Source organism: Orcinus orca, chromosome 10, assembly GCF_937001465.1.
Source record: "Orcinus orca chromosome 10, mOrcOrc1.1, whole genome shotgun sequence".
NCBI classification, from domain to species: Eukaryota; Metazoa; Chordata; class Mammalia; order Artiodactyla; family Delphinidae; genus Orcinus; species Orcinus orca.
This window is the reverse complement of record NC_064568.1, coordinates 21,629,480-21,645,340: the sequence shown is the minus strand read 5'-3', so window position 1 is coordinate 21,645,340 and position 15,861 is coordinate 21,629,480.

The following is a 15,861-nucleotide window of genomic DNA, read 5'->3' as shown; positions in this document are numbered from 1 at the left end:
CAGGAGCGTGGGTTTGCACCCAGAGATGGGTCAAGGAGTACGAAAGTGATGGAGTCACTTTCTTCTGTGTTGTTGGAAGGAAGGTGGGGACAGGATAACGTCCTCAGCACCGGGCATGGGTTTGAGGAACGTGTTCGGGACACACCAAGTTATTCATTGAGTCTTGGCGAACTATGGTGGAGAGGGCAAACCCTGGCAGGCAGCATTGGAATTGGGAGGCACGTGAAAAAAATGTCTTGCTGTACTGTTCGGTCTAAGTTTGATGTTGGCCTTGGACTAGTGCTTAATCCTCTGGTATATACGTGTTTGCCTTCTTGCCCTCACATCACCAGGATTTTCTCAGGGTTGGAGGTGGGGAGAAACTGTGAGAAGGTATTTGAAAGCCGTTCAACCTCTTCAGAGAACAGCTGCTATGAATCACCAAGTAGTGTTCCAGAATTAATACCAGTAGGGTTGGGGAAACATGTCTTCTAAAGTGAGGGTGCTTGTAATCTCGTGGTCACCCTGTGTTGAATAATAGATAGGTGCCTATCCCTTCCGCAAAGAAAATGAGGTGAAAATGCTTTTTTCCAAAGTTATGCATTTTCAGAAGAGGACTGAGCCGTCAGCACCTCACCATCCTTGCCTAAAGGAAGGCTCAACAGGATCAATTAAGTTCACTTGTTGACTCATCCTATTAAAATGCCTCTAGGCCTCTAGGAAAAGCTGAGCCCAAAATGCACCGTCGTCAAAGAGAAAATTGATGGATGTAAATAGACCAGCCAACCAAATTGGGTCTGAGAGGCAAGACTAGAGATTGGAAGGGCTTATTTGAAAATTATATAAAACTGTTGCTAAAAAGGAACTGACTGCATCTCTCTATGTGTTCCCTTATGTCCTTTAAAAAAAAAAAAAAAGTGCTTTTCTTACCTCACACCTTATAATGTACGTATCCGAACAAGCTTTGTTTCCTTCACAGCAGTTGCCTTTGAAGCTTAGCATTTATCTATTGTAATGATGTTCACATGAGATGCTGTCAAGTACATGGCATCCTTTTGCACCTGCTAGCTTCCCAGTACATCTCCTTCTAGGGGGATTTAATTTCAAGGAGAAGCTACCAGCTGTTCTGAGTCAAAGCTAACAAATAACATGGCTGATCAGATAGGGGATCTGAAATTTTAAGAAGAAGAGGCCTGGGCTTCCCTGGTGGTGCAGTGGTTAAGAATCCACCTGGGGCTTCCCTGGTGGCACAGTGGTTGAGAGTCCGCCTGCCGATGCAGGGGACACGGGTTCGTGCCCCGGTTCGGGAAAATCCTACATGCCGTAGAGCGGCTAGGCCCGTGAGCCACGGCCGCTGAGCCTGTGCGTCTGGAGCCTGTGCTCCGCAACGGGAGAGGCCACAGCAGTGACAGGCCCGCGGAAAAAAAAAAAAAAAAAAAAAATCCGCCTGCCAATGCTGGGGATAGGGGTTCGAGCCCTGGTCTGGGAAGATCCCACATGCTGCGGAGCAACTAAGCCCGTGTGCCACAACTACTGAGCCTGCACTCTAGAGCCCGCAAGCCACAAGTCCCCGCACCTAGAGCCCGTGCTCCGCAATAAGGGAAGCCACTGCAATGAGAAACCTGCGCACCGCATCGAAGAGTAGCCCCTGCTCGCTGCAACTAGAGGAAGCCTGCGCGCAGCAACAAAGACCCAACGCAGCCAAAAATAAGTAAATAAAATAAATAAATTTTTTAAAAAAGGAAGAGGCCTGATTTTCTAATACAGAATGTAAATTAAATCTACAATTTGCAAAGTTGACTCGAGATGGGAAACTGCCTCTAGAATATAATTGTAGCCTCCTACATCTAGATTTCCCCCTAATTAGAAATAGCTTTATATCATTTCTTCTGCTTATTATTTAAACTTTATACAGAAAACATACAAATCAAGTGTAATCTCACTGCCAAGAGGTACCTGTGATTTATAGTTTTGTGTATATCTTAATTTTTCCTTGTTCCTATAGAGTTCAAAATGAGGAATTTTCTTTTGTAAATGGGATTATTATGATAATTTATCTTGTCATTTATGTAAAATGAGTGCCATTCTGTGTCAAATGTAGAACAAGACATCATTTTTAATGGCAGCACAGTATTGTGCTGTAGGGAGGATTCGTAATTTAACCAGCCCACTCCTGATGGGCGCTTAAGTGGTATCCAAAATGTTGCTTCTATAAACATTACTAGGAACATTGCTGTCCTTCCCAATTCTGTTATTTACAAAAAGGCCTTAACCTGTTCTTCCTACTCACTAATCCTCCCTCAGGCTTTCTTCTTGAGGTAACATGTTTTTGAAGGATGTCTAACTTACAGGGTTTCCGTAGTCATCATTTTTTTTTAATAGATTTATTTTATTTATTTATTTATTTTTGGCTGTGCTGCATCTTTGTTGCTGCATGTGGGCTTTTTCTAGTTGCGGCGAGCAGGGGCTACTCTTCATTGTGGTGTACGGGCTTCTCATTGTGGTGACTTCTCTTGTTGCGGAGCACGGGCTCCAGGTACACAGGCTCAGTAGTAGTGGCACATGGGCTCAGAAGTTGTGGTTCGCAGGCTCTAAAGCGCAGGCTCAGTAGTTGTGGCATACGGGCTTAGTTGCTCCGTGGCATGTGGGATCGTCCTCGACCAGGGCTTGAACCCGTGTCCCCTGCCTTGGCAGGCGGATTCTTAACCACTGCGCCACCAGGGAAGCCATAGTCATCATATTTAATACCAAAGTTCAAATAAAAATGGCCTGTTCTGTGGCCAGGCTTGGAGTGGACGCTGGGGATTCTCATCTCAATGTCGTCCTCTTGGCCAGAAGAGGACAAATTTTGTTATCACCTAAGTCACAGTTCTAGCCAGCTGTCCCCATGGGAGCTCCAGGGGACACATTTGAACATGTGTCACTGTGTAATGCCGTGCTCTCTGGGCTCACATGGTAGGGTGATACACTTAGTCTGAGAAAAAATAGAGGAAACTGCTTACACATCGTCTCATCCATCCTCTGCGTTCTGTAAACAAGATGACTAAGTCTCAGGAAGGTGAAGTCATACCGCCACAGTGTGTAGCAGTACCTCATTGAACTGGAGATCCAGGTTCACACCTTGATTGGATTCCCTGGAACCCTGGTTAATAGCATTCTGTGAGCGCATTAGTCGAAGTCTAAGACTCAGTTTTGGAAAATGGAGTTCCAGTATTTAACTCATAGGATTATTTCAAGACCATGGACTATAGTGACTTCTCAATAGTTTTTTTTCCAGCAGTAGTGGGACAGTGGTAGTTGTTGACATCACAGTTGCTGTTGATATTGTTGTTGATATAGAAGTAGCTGCTGTTGGGGTAGAATTTGGGCAGAATTCAGGCTAGATTCCCTATTGAGTATTTCTTTCATTTTACCTTTCTTACTAGAGTTCCCAATTCATTATTTTGAAGCCTACATACAAGGTAGAATTCTCTCTGAGATCTGTGTGTGTGCTTCTATGGGGATAATAATCCTCATGTTTTTCCGATGGAGGAGAGCAAAATCACACCTACTTGTACTTCAAATCACATCCTGGTTGTCAGTTTCCCCCAACCCCAGGGAAACTCACGTTTGGTTGAAGCTACTGGAGTGGCCATATGTTTAAAGAAGGAAGTGAAAATTATGTTGAGGACACTAATTTTTTCTATTTCATTTTTCTGTTTGCTTTTCTTGACACTGTGAATTCCTTTGGCAAAGTGTGTGTGGCTTTACATTTTTAAAAGGAAAGGAGGAGAAAAAAGTGTCCACAAGCAGGCAATCAATTATAATTCTCACGAATAGAACAAGTGGATCACATCTGAGGTTACATTTTCAAGTCTTGTGTATGGATTTATTCATTGACTCCCCACTGACTTAAATAAGTATCACACTGATAAATTACAACATGTAACATTTTTTTTAATTAAGGGCTAGACATCCACTGGGGATGCTCAAAATCAAATTATATTTTTTCTTATGACCGTATTCAGATAACCATTCTGAAGGAGAAAATAATTAACTAACCTTATAAGAAGGCTTGCAGAGCTACCATACAACTATTTTCATTTGGAATGTTCATGCCCGAGCTTCCTCGAATTCATCTGCAGTGATTCAGCATCCAAGATGGTTGTAAGCAATGGCGCCAGTGTTTGTTTAATGTTCGTTACATGCTGCACATTGTGCTAGGGGTTTTCCCTTATGCTCTGTGTCAGTCTGGAACAGTGGTTTTAAGCTGGGCATGATTTGACCCCCAGGAGGTACATGGTGATATTTTTGGTTGTCACAACTGGAGTGAGTGCTCCAGCATCTAGTGGGTAGAGCTCGGGGATGCTCCTGAACATTCTATCAACAAGAAATTGCACTCACTTTTTCCCATTAAAATAAATATCTTTTAAGCTATTAAAATGCAGTACATCTCTGGCATGTCATATAAACATTTTTAATGATACAATGAAATATAAAAATATGTGGAATATTTGAAAATTTAAAAAGAAACTAAACAAATTATTTGATTTGCATTCCACTAAGCTTCCTAGATGTTATTTTTTAATTAATTTTTGTATTAGAGTATGCTTGATTTACAGTGTTGTGTTAGTTTCTGCTGTACAGCAAAGTGAGTCAGTGAGTCAGTTATACATGCACATATATCCACTCTTTTTTAGATTCTATACCCACATAGGTCATTAGAGAATACTGAATAGAGTTCCCTGTGCTATACAGTAGGTTCTTATTAGTTATCTATTTTATATGTAGTAGTGTGTGTGTGTCAATCGCAATCTCCCAATTTATCCGTCTCCTGATTCCCCCTTGGTAACCATAAGTTTGTTTTCTATATCTGACTCAATTTCTGTTTTGTAAATAAGTTCATTTGTACCATTTTTTTAAGATTCCATATATAAGCAATATCATATAATATATGTCTTTGTCTGACTTACTTCACTTATATGACAATCTCTAGGTCCATCCATGTCACTGCAAATGGCATTATTTCATTCTTTTTTATGGCTGAGTAATATTCCATTGTATATATGTACCACATCTTTATCCATTCCTCTGTCAGTCGACATTTAGGTTGCTTCCATGTCCTGGCTATTGTAAATAGTGCTGCAGTGAACATTGGAGTGCATGTATCCTTTAGAATTATAGTTTTCTCCAGGCATATGCCCAGTAGTGGAATTGCTGGATTATATGGTAACTCTATTTTTAGTTTTTTAAGGAACCTCCATACTGTTCTCCATAGTGACTGTACCAATTTACATTCCCACCAACAGTGTAGGAGGGTTCCTTTTCCTCCACCCCCTCTTCAGCATTTATTTGTAGATTTTTTGATGATGGCCATTCTAAAAGTGTGAGGTGATACCTCATTGTAGTTTTAGTTTGCATTTCTGTAATAATTAGTGATGTTGAACATCTTTTCATGTGCCTTTTGGCCATCTGTATGTCTTCTGTGGAAAAACGTCTCTTTAGATCTTCCGCCCCTAGATGTTAAATTATTTACCACACACAACAACCCTTGTGAGGAAATGTTGCTCATATGAATACTAATCTCAGATAAGCAGCACTGAAATCCAGTTATCTAGGGAACTGCCATCCAGAAAAGCTGAGGAGGTTGCACAGGGTCTCATGGCTAGGAAGTGGCAGAGTCAGGACTCACACAGAGAATGGAGTATTCACACATCCCAATATAAATGCATCCCACCAGATTCCCTCGGCCTCTGCCTTTCTCTCCCTGATCCAGATGTTCACATCTCCTCTCCCTCTCAGCAACAACCCATCCAGAGGTCCCTTCCCAGCCTTGAACCAGCTACCCAAGATGAACAACCCAGAGTCAGAATCTTTATCTGAATAACAGACTTCCAATCCATTTGTGGCAGTTGGAGATAAATTACCATTTCTAACTTTTTGTAGGAGGAGATATTGCTACTATTTATGATTCCTGACTATCTTCTTAGAGGGCATAACTCAAGGAAAGTCTCTGAGCTAGTTCTGAATGTCAGAAAGTACACAAGTATCAGAGAGAGTGCCCAAAACTATACTTCTAATAGCTTTCCCAGATGATTCTAATACTCACAAAGTTTGAGGCTCACTTTTCCAGGAGGAGAGAGGAACATGTATCCTGGTAAATTATGGTGTAACCAGATAAATTACTGTGTAACCAGCCAAATGTTAAAATAGAGAAAATGCCTATCAATTCTATTTAGCTTTCAAAGCTGAATTCCTTGTGCTCTATGAAGGGTTTTTTGACTGCCCAGAATACATTGATCTCCAAAAATACTCATATAAACATAATTGTCTCTGTTTCTGAGTATAACGTTTTTCTTTTTCCATCTCGATGGAATCCCTTTGAAGATCATTATCTTGTATTCCCCAGAGTAAATAGGCTAATCTACTGAAAGCTCAGTCAGCCAGTAATCGTGGGCTGAGCGGCTATTGAATGGAATAAGTTGTATTCCTCTGTCAAGGTCCAGGGAGGGGGAATCAAGATAGAACCTAACTGAAAGAAAAATAAAAAATACTTCCTAAACACTGAGATTTGTTTCCATCCAAAATCTGAGTTGACCGGGCCCAATCCCCTCAAGGTGATTAGCCCAGTCCTAATTTTTTTTTTTTTTTTTTTTTGCGGTACGCGGGCCTCTCACTGCTGTGGCCTCTCCCGTTGCGGAGCACAGGCTCCGCACGCGCAGGCTCAGCGGCCATGGCTCATGGGCCCAGCCGCTCCGCGGCACGTGGGATCTTCCCGGACCGGGGCACGAACCCGCGTCCCCTGCATCGGCAGGCGGACTCTCAACCACTGCGCCACCAGGGAAGCCCCTAGTCCTAATATTTTTGAAGTTCTTTTACTAGGGTAGATTCTTCTCCTTTTGAGGGTTTGCCAAAGAAAAATTAGCAGAACCAATCACCAATTTCTAGCAAATTTTGCTGACATGACGATCAAAATAGAAACTGCTGAGGTGTCTTGAGTTCAAGGACAAGGAACAGAGACCGGGGGAGAACACATCCATGTCCTGAGATCCTCCATAATCACTTGGAATTTATCAGAAATATTGTAGTAAGTACAGGCCCACTTACTAGGACATAAGTCAGGGTAAACACTCTAGGGTCTTTAGGACAGCTAATGCCAAAGCTTGTTTGGAAATGTGTGTGTTTATTATTTTAGCAGTCTTCAAGGCCTATCTCACATAGGAGGTAGTGCAGATATCAAGATGATTGTCTGCCATCCTATAGAAAAATCCTCACCAAGAAAAAAACATACCTTGTGTTAAGAGAGAGTTGTGCACGTCCTCGTGGCTGCTACCTGTCTGGTTAGATCTCTGACACAGGAGGGAAAAATTGACTTATTTAGAGTTACCACCATGATGTGCACAGAGCAATTTGACCATGATCAAGTTTTTTTCTACACTAACACTTCAAATAGGCAGTTAAGCAATTATTCCCTTATCTGATCCATTCAGGGAGATAGTCCACTCAATACAGCCCCAAAATGAAGTTTGGAAGGTAGAATATAAATACCAGTGACTAAAAAAAGGACATGTAAGATACTATTTCAGAATAATACAGCATTTTGCTATGTTTTAATTTTTTGCCTATTGCATAAGCAACCCCAAATTAATCTTCAAACCATATTAAAACAATCCTTCCATCACTACCAACCAATCCCACCCCCCCAGCCCAGTACACATATATAAGATTTGAGCAAAAGTATGTAAATTGTATGCAAATTTTAAAATTGTGGGCGTGTTATACTTGCGAATAAGGAATCCAACAAGTTACCAATTTGCATTTTGTGAACTGCCTACAGCTACAGTTCCCAGAACTGATGAGATGTTCAGACCCTAATACACTTTTTTTCATAATAAGGAGGTAAAAAATGGGAAAAAATACAAAAGGAAAGCTTTTATTACAAATTTCTTTCCAGCAGTTTGGTCAGGTTTAGAAATGTTTTATTAAAAGATAGGCAGCCAGAGTCTATGATAGGGAAGAGGGTGGATAATTTTTCCAAGGCAAATGTATTCTACTTTTTCCCCTTCTTGTTCACTGTAGCACCCAAATACCAACACTTTTATCAGTATGTGGCTGGTAAATCCAACAGGAATGTCAAATTGAGAAAATTACTCTGTTCAGTATCTTGTTACTGGCAGTGATCCTTAGGATCAAATACATGAGTGATGTTAGGAGTAATTCTTTAGACGGCTGAAATAAATGTTAACTCAGGGTGAACAGTTAGGAGAGAGCATGATGCATGACCCATCAGGCAAAGCCACAAGACAGAAGTTGACTTGAACCTCATCTAGGGTCCCTAGACATGACCTCAAAGTAGAGATTTTGCTAGAAATGAGATAATAACAACAACAACAAAAAAAGGTAGTCCTTTTGGGCACACTTTGGGTTTTGCTGACAAATGTTTATTTCAGTTTTCCAAGAACTGCCCAGATGTCTGTGCTGGTATATTGGGTAATATCTGGCTTGAAACTCACAGGTGGACAAATATGTCTTCTTGAGGTTCCTTCTAGGCCAATGAGAGTTCAGGCTGACATAACCAAGCCACAGGAGAAGGACTTTAGTCCTTCCATGACGAAAGGAGAATTGCACTATTTCTCTCAAGCTTATCAAGAAAAATCCCCTCACTTCACCTTTGACCTCGTGATATTTCTCAGTTTTACCACATTTCCTTATTTGCTGTTTATACTCATGAAATTCCAAGCAATCACTGAATAGCTGTCCAATGAGAGGAGATAAAACCTTCGAAATTACTATCTAAGGGCGAAAATATAAGAATGGCATTTCTGAACAAACTGTGAGAGACTTGCATACAGATGGAATGTTACTTTTTATGCATGGAGACATCAGGCAAACCAGGATCAAGTGAAAGGAAATGTCTTGAAGTAACAGTGTTTGTAATTTATTACCTCCTGTATTTCAAGCTAATTATCTTTGAGGTGAAAAACTAGAAAGACTTAATCTGTTTTTGAAGTTCAGCCCCATCCAATTAGGCAGAATATATAGGGAGCTTCTTGCTGGTGGAACTAGGATCCAGCAATTATTTAAAAATTAATAGCAACTACCTTTGTAATATTTTACTCTTTGGCAAAGTTCATTTATTGATTCCTTAGAGGCTTATAATTGTTCTAACTCTCTAGGGAACCAGCTTCGTGTGCCACTGAACTAGCGGCTTCAATTTAAAATCAGGAAAGGAAAATGGAGACTTTATTTTAATGGTCTCATTTTTAGGTAAAATGTGTAATGTATGCAAAAATCTTACATACATAGTTATTAAGGCATTAAATGGTCATGACTGAAAGTTGAAGTCTGGAATAAGTTCGACCTGGAATACAGTAGAAGTTCTGGGCTTCTGTTTACTGTTTGAGCAAGTTTCTTATCCCCTCCAGCCTGTTTTGTGATCAGTAAAATGGGAATGATACAAACTTTCTAACAGGGTTGTTGCAGGTAATAAGTGCCTGGCATACAAATAAGCAAGCGTGTATGAGTAATGTTCTCGTTTCAAGAGTGTTTACCTTCCGACAAAGGAGAGGGAGACTAAATTATTGAACACCTAACTCTATGTAAGAATAAAATAGGGGTTATGGCCCTCTTTGTAAATGAGAGTAACGAAAAGCAAAGAGATCAATTATGCGACTGCATTTGGTCTCACAGCTACCCTTTGGTCAAATCGGAATTTGAACTAAAGTTGGACACCAAAGCCCTGGGCTCTTATCCAGTACCATGCACTGATGGGTGCTCAGTGGTCCTTTTGGGGGTTTTTGGACAGCAAGCAGTGACAAGGATTCAGGAAACCAGGGCCCTGAAAGAAAGGCTACTTCACTTTCTCAGGGCCACCCAGTGACAATACCAAAAGTGAGACCAACTTTCTGATTCCTGCCCGTGGGGCTTTCAAATCTCCCTGGCTAGGTCTCGGAGCTTGCAGTCCCCATAATATAAAACTTTTTGGGTCTTTAAAATCAATGCCCTTTCTCATTTATATAAGCCTACTTATGCACTTAATTGTCATTCCTATAGTTAGGAATGATCTTTATTCTTTAAAGTATAAGCCATGCTTTCCTAAGTGATGATCCCATCTATGTGAACTCAACATAACAGCTCTCTGTATTTTTAAAAAATCTCTCTGAGAAGTTCACATGTGTAGAGATAGAAGCTACTTCCCCTCAAACAGCTGTTGCATTGAAAAGCACTAGAATTTGAGGAGGGCTGTCTGAAAATTCATCCTTGGATTTTTACCTAGCCATTTCAAAAACACCTGCTCTTTGGTCTCAAGAGTCTGATATAGCAAGCCCCATCTAGACATTCTCTTCATTTATTGCTATTTTAAATGTACAATTCTCTATGTCATTCTTCTGTAGTTATGAGACACTAGACACACCCTTTATGTGAGTTGACCTCGGAAGAGAAACCAGTATCAGCTAACCAAAGAACACTTTGTCTTCTACTTCTTTTTTCCTATTGGACCTTTCACTGTTAAGGAACCATGATTGAGTATTTAAGATCATTTCCATCATTTGTGATTGGTGCAAATCCCTGTATTCTCAACTCACTTAATAAATCTGCTGGAAAAACTATAGTCCAATATGCTCTAATTACTAATGGGAGGAGAAATATAAATATTATTCCATTTGGTTAGATTAAATCTATAGTATAGTCACAGGTGTTTAGAAAGCTTCTGGAAAATGGCTGAGTTATTGACTAAAATATAATTGATATACTGTATTATATTAGTTTCACATGTATAACGTCTAAATACATTATGAAGTTATCACCACAATAAGTCTAGTAACCATCTGTCCCCATACAAAGTTATTACAGTTCTACTGACCATATTCTTTTTACTGTATATTATATCCCTATGACTTATTTATTTTATAACTGGAAGCTTGTACCTCTTAATTCCCTTCACCTATTTCACACAACCTCACCCCACTCCCCTCTGGCAACCACCCATTTGTTCTCTATATCTATGAGTCTGTTTTCATTTTGTTTTGTCGGTTTGTTTGTTTTGTTTTTTAGATTTCATGTATAAGTGAGATCATACGATATTTGTCTTTCTCTGACTTATTTCTCTTAGCATAATACCCTTTACATCCATCCATGTTGTTGCAAACAGCAAGAGTTCATTCTTTTTTTATGGCTGAGTAATATTCCATTATATATATACACGTTATCCATTCATCCATCATTGAACACAGGTTGCTTCCATATCTTGGGTATTGTAAATAATGCTGCAGTGAACATTTTATCTTAAGGCCTAATGTGGGGGGCTTCCCTGGTGGTCCGGTGGTAAAGAATCTGCCTTCCAATGCAGGGGACACAGGTTCGATCCCTGGTCAGGGAACTAAGATCCCACGTGCCACAGGGCAACTAAGCCCACGCGCCACAACTACTGAGCTCGCGTGCCTCAACTAGAGAGGCTGTGTGCCACAAACTACAGAGCCCATGTGCTCTGGAACCCACACACCACAACTAGAGAAGAGAAAACCCGTGCACCACAACCAGAGAGAAGCCCACCCGCCACAATGAAAGATCCCATGTGCCTCAACGATGATCCCGCATGGCACAACTAAGACCTGATGCAGCCAAAAATAAATAAATAAATAAATAATAAATCTTTAAAAAAAAAAAAAGAGGCCTAATTTGAATTCTTCATTCTTCTGCCTTGCCTCCTGACTAATGGTTACTTTTAACATTAAAAAAAAAAAAGAATTAACCAGTTGTTATGAATTTTTCAATATTGAAAATGAAAAAAAAATCTGGCTCTATGTAGATGAGTCCTTAACCATATTTCTATAACTTCTCTTTACCTACTGCCTACTAGATTGATTTTTTAAATATTTTAAATTTTCTCTTTCAAGATTTGTTTAATTTTGTTTTGTTTTGTGACCACATTAACATTAGTTATATAGAATTTCTGTTTTGTTTCAGTGCTAATTGTTTCTATTATGCCACAAGTAATTCATTTCAAGGTTTCATATATATATGTAAATATTACATATATATCTAAATTTCAATGTGTATCTGTATATAATCTCTATATACATAACATAATTGTTTTAAGGAAAGATATATGTGTGATACACTTTCTGAGCCATTAAATGTCTAAGACCATCTTGCTGTTGTCTTCAGAGATGAAAACTTATTTAGGCAGAAGTAGATTTCTTGAATTGTGTTTTTCTCAAATGTTGGTGATTCACTTATTTTCTAGCTTTAGTATTATAGAGTCTACATACAGCTGGAGTTTTGTTCCTTTGTAAGTGACATTTTTCATCGTTATTTGTAAGGTGCTTTTTTAAATCCGTAAAATTCAAAAGATGTCATAGGATAAGCCTACGATTTTGTTCTTTTCATTAATTTTTCTTTGGGCCTTTTTTTAAAGACAGAAAAACCGCTTGCTGTTATTTTCTTTGTTATTCATTCTGCTCCATCAATTCTGTTGTCTTTCAGGGATTCCTCATATGTATTTCTTCATGTTTCTAACCTTTTCTCCCATTAATTTTATCTACTTTGCTTGAATTCTGAGTGTATTTTACAGGGTTGCTATTTTCTGCAATAATTGATTTGCTAGGATATTTTATCATCTTTCACTGCCTTTTTTACTGTTTTATACATTTTATATAAAATATTTATGAATGCTACATATTTTATTAAATAATCAGAAAATACAAGAAAAATGAAGCACTCAATACAGTGCCATAAAAATAATTACTGCTGTTAATATTTATTTTTCCCAACTCCAAATATTTCTTATATTTGAGAAATATCCCCTTTTAGATTTTATACATGTTTCATAAATGTGTTCATACTACTAGTTAACCTGGTTTTTTTTGACTTAGGAACAATTTCCCTGATGATGTATATAGATTTAGTTCAACATTGATAATAACTTCACATAAATCTAATTAGATGAATGTTCTATAACTTAATGATCCATTACCTAATTGATAGACCTCTAGGAATTTTACAGATTTTTTCTTTTTTATTGAAGTATAGTTGCTGTACAATATTATATAAGTTACAGGTGTACAATATAGTGTCACAATTTTTAAAGGTTATTTAGAGTTACTATAAAATGTTGGCTATGCTCCCCATGTCACACAGTATATCCTTGTAGCTTATTTTATACCTAATAGTTTGTACCTCTTAATCCCCTACCCCTAAATAGCCTCTCCCCAGTGGTAACCACTAGTTTGTTCTCTATATCTGTGAGTTGGCTGCTTTTTTTGTTATATTCACTAATTTGTGGTATTTTTTAGATTCCACATATAAGTGACATCATAGAGTATTGGTCTTTATCTGTCTGGCTTATTTCACTTAACATAATGTCCTCCAAGTCCATCCATGTTGCAGCAAATGGCAAAATTTCCTTCTTTTTCATGGCTGAGTGGTGTTTCATTGTATACCACGTTCTTTATCCATTCTTCTGTTGATCCCTGATGATTAGTGATGTTGAGTATCTTTTCATGTGCGATTTGGCCATCTGCATTTCCTCTTTGGAAAAATGTCTATTTAGTTCTTCTGCCCATTTTTTATTTTTTTTACATCTTTATTGGAGTATACTTGCTTTACAATGGTGTGTTAGTTTCTGCTTTATAACAAAGTGAATCAGTTATACATATACATATGTTCCCATATCTCCTCCCTCCTGCATCTCCCTCCCTCCCACCCTCCCTATCCCACCCCTCCAGGTGGTCACAAAGCACCAAACTGATCTCCCTGTGCTATGCGGCTGCCTCCCACTAGCTATCTATCTTATGCTTGGTAGTGTATATATGTCCATGCCTTACCATTTTTTAATTGAGTTGTTGGTTTCTTTGATGTTGAGCTGTACGAGTCTATTTATATATGTTAGATACTAACCTCTTATCAGTCATATCATTTACAAATATTTTGCCCCATGCAGTAGGTTGTCTTTTTGTTTTGTCAATTGTTTCCTTTGCTGTACAAAAGCTTTTAAGTTTAAGTAGGTCCCATTTGTTTATTTTTGCTTTTGTTTCCATTACTCTAGGAAATGGATCCAAAAAGAATATTGCTACAATCGATGTCAAAGAGTGTTCTGCCTATGTTTTCCTCTAAGAGTTTTACTGTATCCAGTCTTACATTAAAGTCTTTAATCCAGTTTGAGTTTATTTTTGTATGTGGTGTTAGAGTATGTTCTAATTTCATTCTTTCACACGTAGCTGTTCAGTTTTCCTAGCAGCAGTTATCGAAGAGACTTTCTTCTCTCCATTGTGTGTTCTTGCTTCGTCATATTGACCATAAGTGTGTGGATTTACTTTTGGACTCTCTATCTTGTTCTCTTGATCTATGTATGTTTTTGGTGCCAGTGTCATACTGTTTTGATAACTGTAGCTTTGTAGTATACTCAGAAGGCAGAGCGTGTGATTCCTCCAGCTGTGTTCTTTCTCAAAATTGTTTTGGCTGTTTGGGGTCTTTGTGTTTACATACAAATTTTAAAATTATTTGTTCTAGTTCTGTGAAAAATGCCATTGGTATTTTGATAGAGATTACATTGAATCTGTAGATTGCCTTGGGTAGTACAGTCATTTTAACAATAATTATTCTGCCAATCCAAGCACACAGTATATCTTTCTATCTGCTTGTGTCAGATTTAGTTTGCTCTTCTTTTTCTGGTTCCTTAAGATGTACAGTTAGGTTATTGATTTGAGATCTTCTTTAAAGTCTGAGTTTATAGCTATAAATTTCCCTCTTAGCACTGCTTTGCTGCATTCCATTAGTTTTAATATGTTGTGTGTTCATTTTTATTTGTCTGTAAGTATTTTCTGATTTCTCTTGTGATTTCTTCTTTGATCCATTGGTTTTGTAAGAGTTAGGCTTTTTCATGTTGCCCTTTATCAAACTGAAAGGATTAGCTTCAGTTGCTGGTTTTCTTAGAGTTTTTATAATGAATGGATGTTGACTTTTTTATTATGAATAAGCATTAAATTTTGTCCAAAATTTATGCATATATTGAGATGATCGTGTGTCTTTTCTCCTTTATTCTACTAATACAGTGGATTGCCTTTATGATTTTCAAATGTTAAACCAAACTTGAGTTCCTCTGATAAACCCCACTTGCCCATAATATGTGATTCTTTTTTATGTATGGCTGTATTTAATTTATAATGTTGAAGATTTTTGTGTTTTTTCTCTTAAGTGGTATGACTGTAGTTTTCTTTTTTAATATCTTTGTCTGGTTTGGGTATTAGAATATTCCTGACCTGAAGAAGTTGGGAGGTGTTCACTACTCCTTTATTTTCTGAGGAAGTCTGTGTAGGGTTGGTTTTATTTCTTCGTTAATTGTTTGATAACACTAACCACTGATACTATCTGGACCTGGAATATAACGTGTAGAATTCCTTTAAGAGACCTATTCAGGTTATCTATTTCTTAAGTGAGCTATTGCTTAAGTGAGCATCTTTCAAATAACTTCTCCAGTTTTTCTATGTTATCAAATTTATTGAAATGAAGTTATTTACAATATTGCTTTATTATCCCTTTAATAATGTAGGGATTGTAGTGCTGTCTTTGCTTTCATTCCTGCTATGGATAATTTGTGCTTTCTCTCTTGAGGGTCATTCTGACAAGAAGTTTGTCAATTTTATTGTTCTATTGAAAGATAGGCTTTCTTTTTTTTTTTAGCTTTCTGAATTCTTGCATGCTTGAACATGACTTACTTCACCCCCAGACTTGATTACATAATATATGTATAGTTTCTAAGTTGTTTAACATTGCTTTTCTTCAGAAATAGGAAGGTCCTGTTGTCTTCTCTCATCCAGTACTGCTGGAAGTTGAATTCCAGTCTGATTCTTGGTAGGTGACATTTTTTTCTTTGCAAGTAGAGGGGATGGTCAGTATGACAAT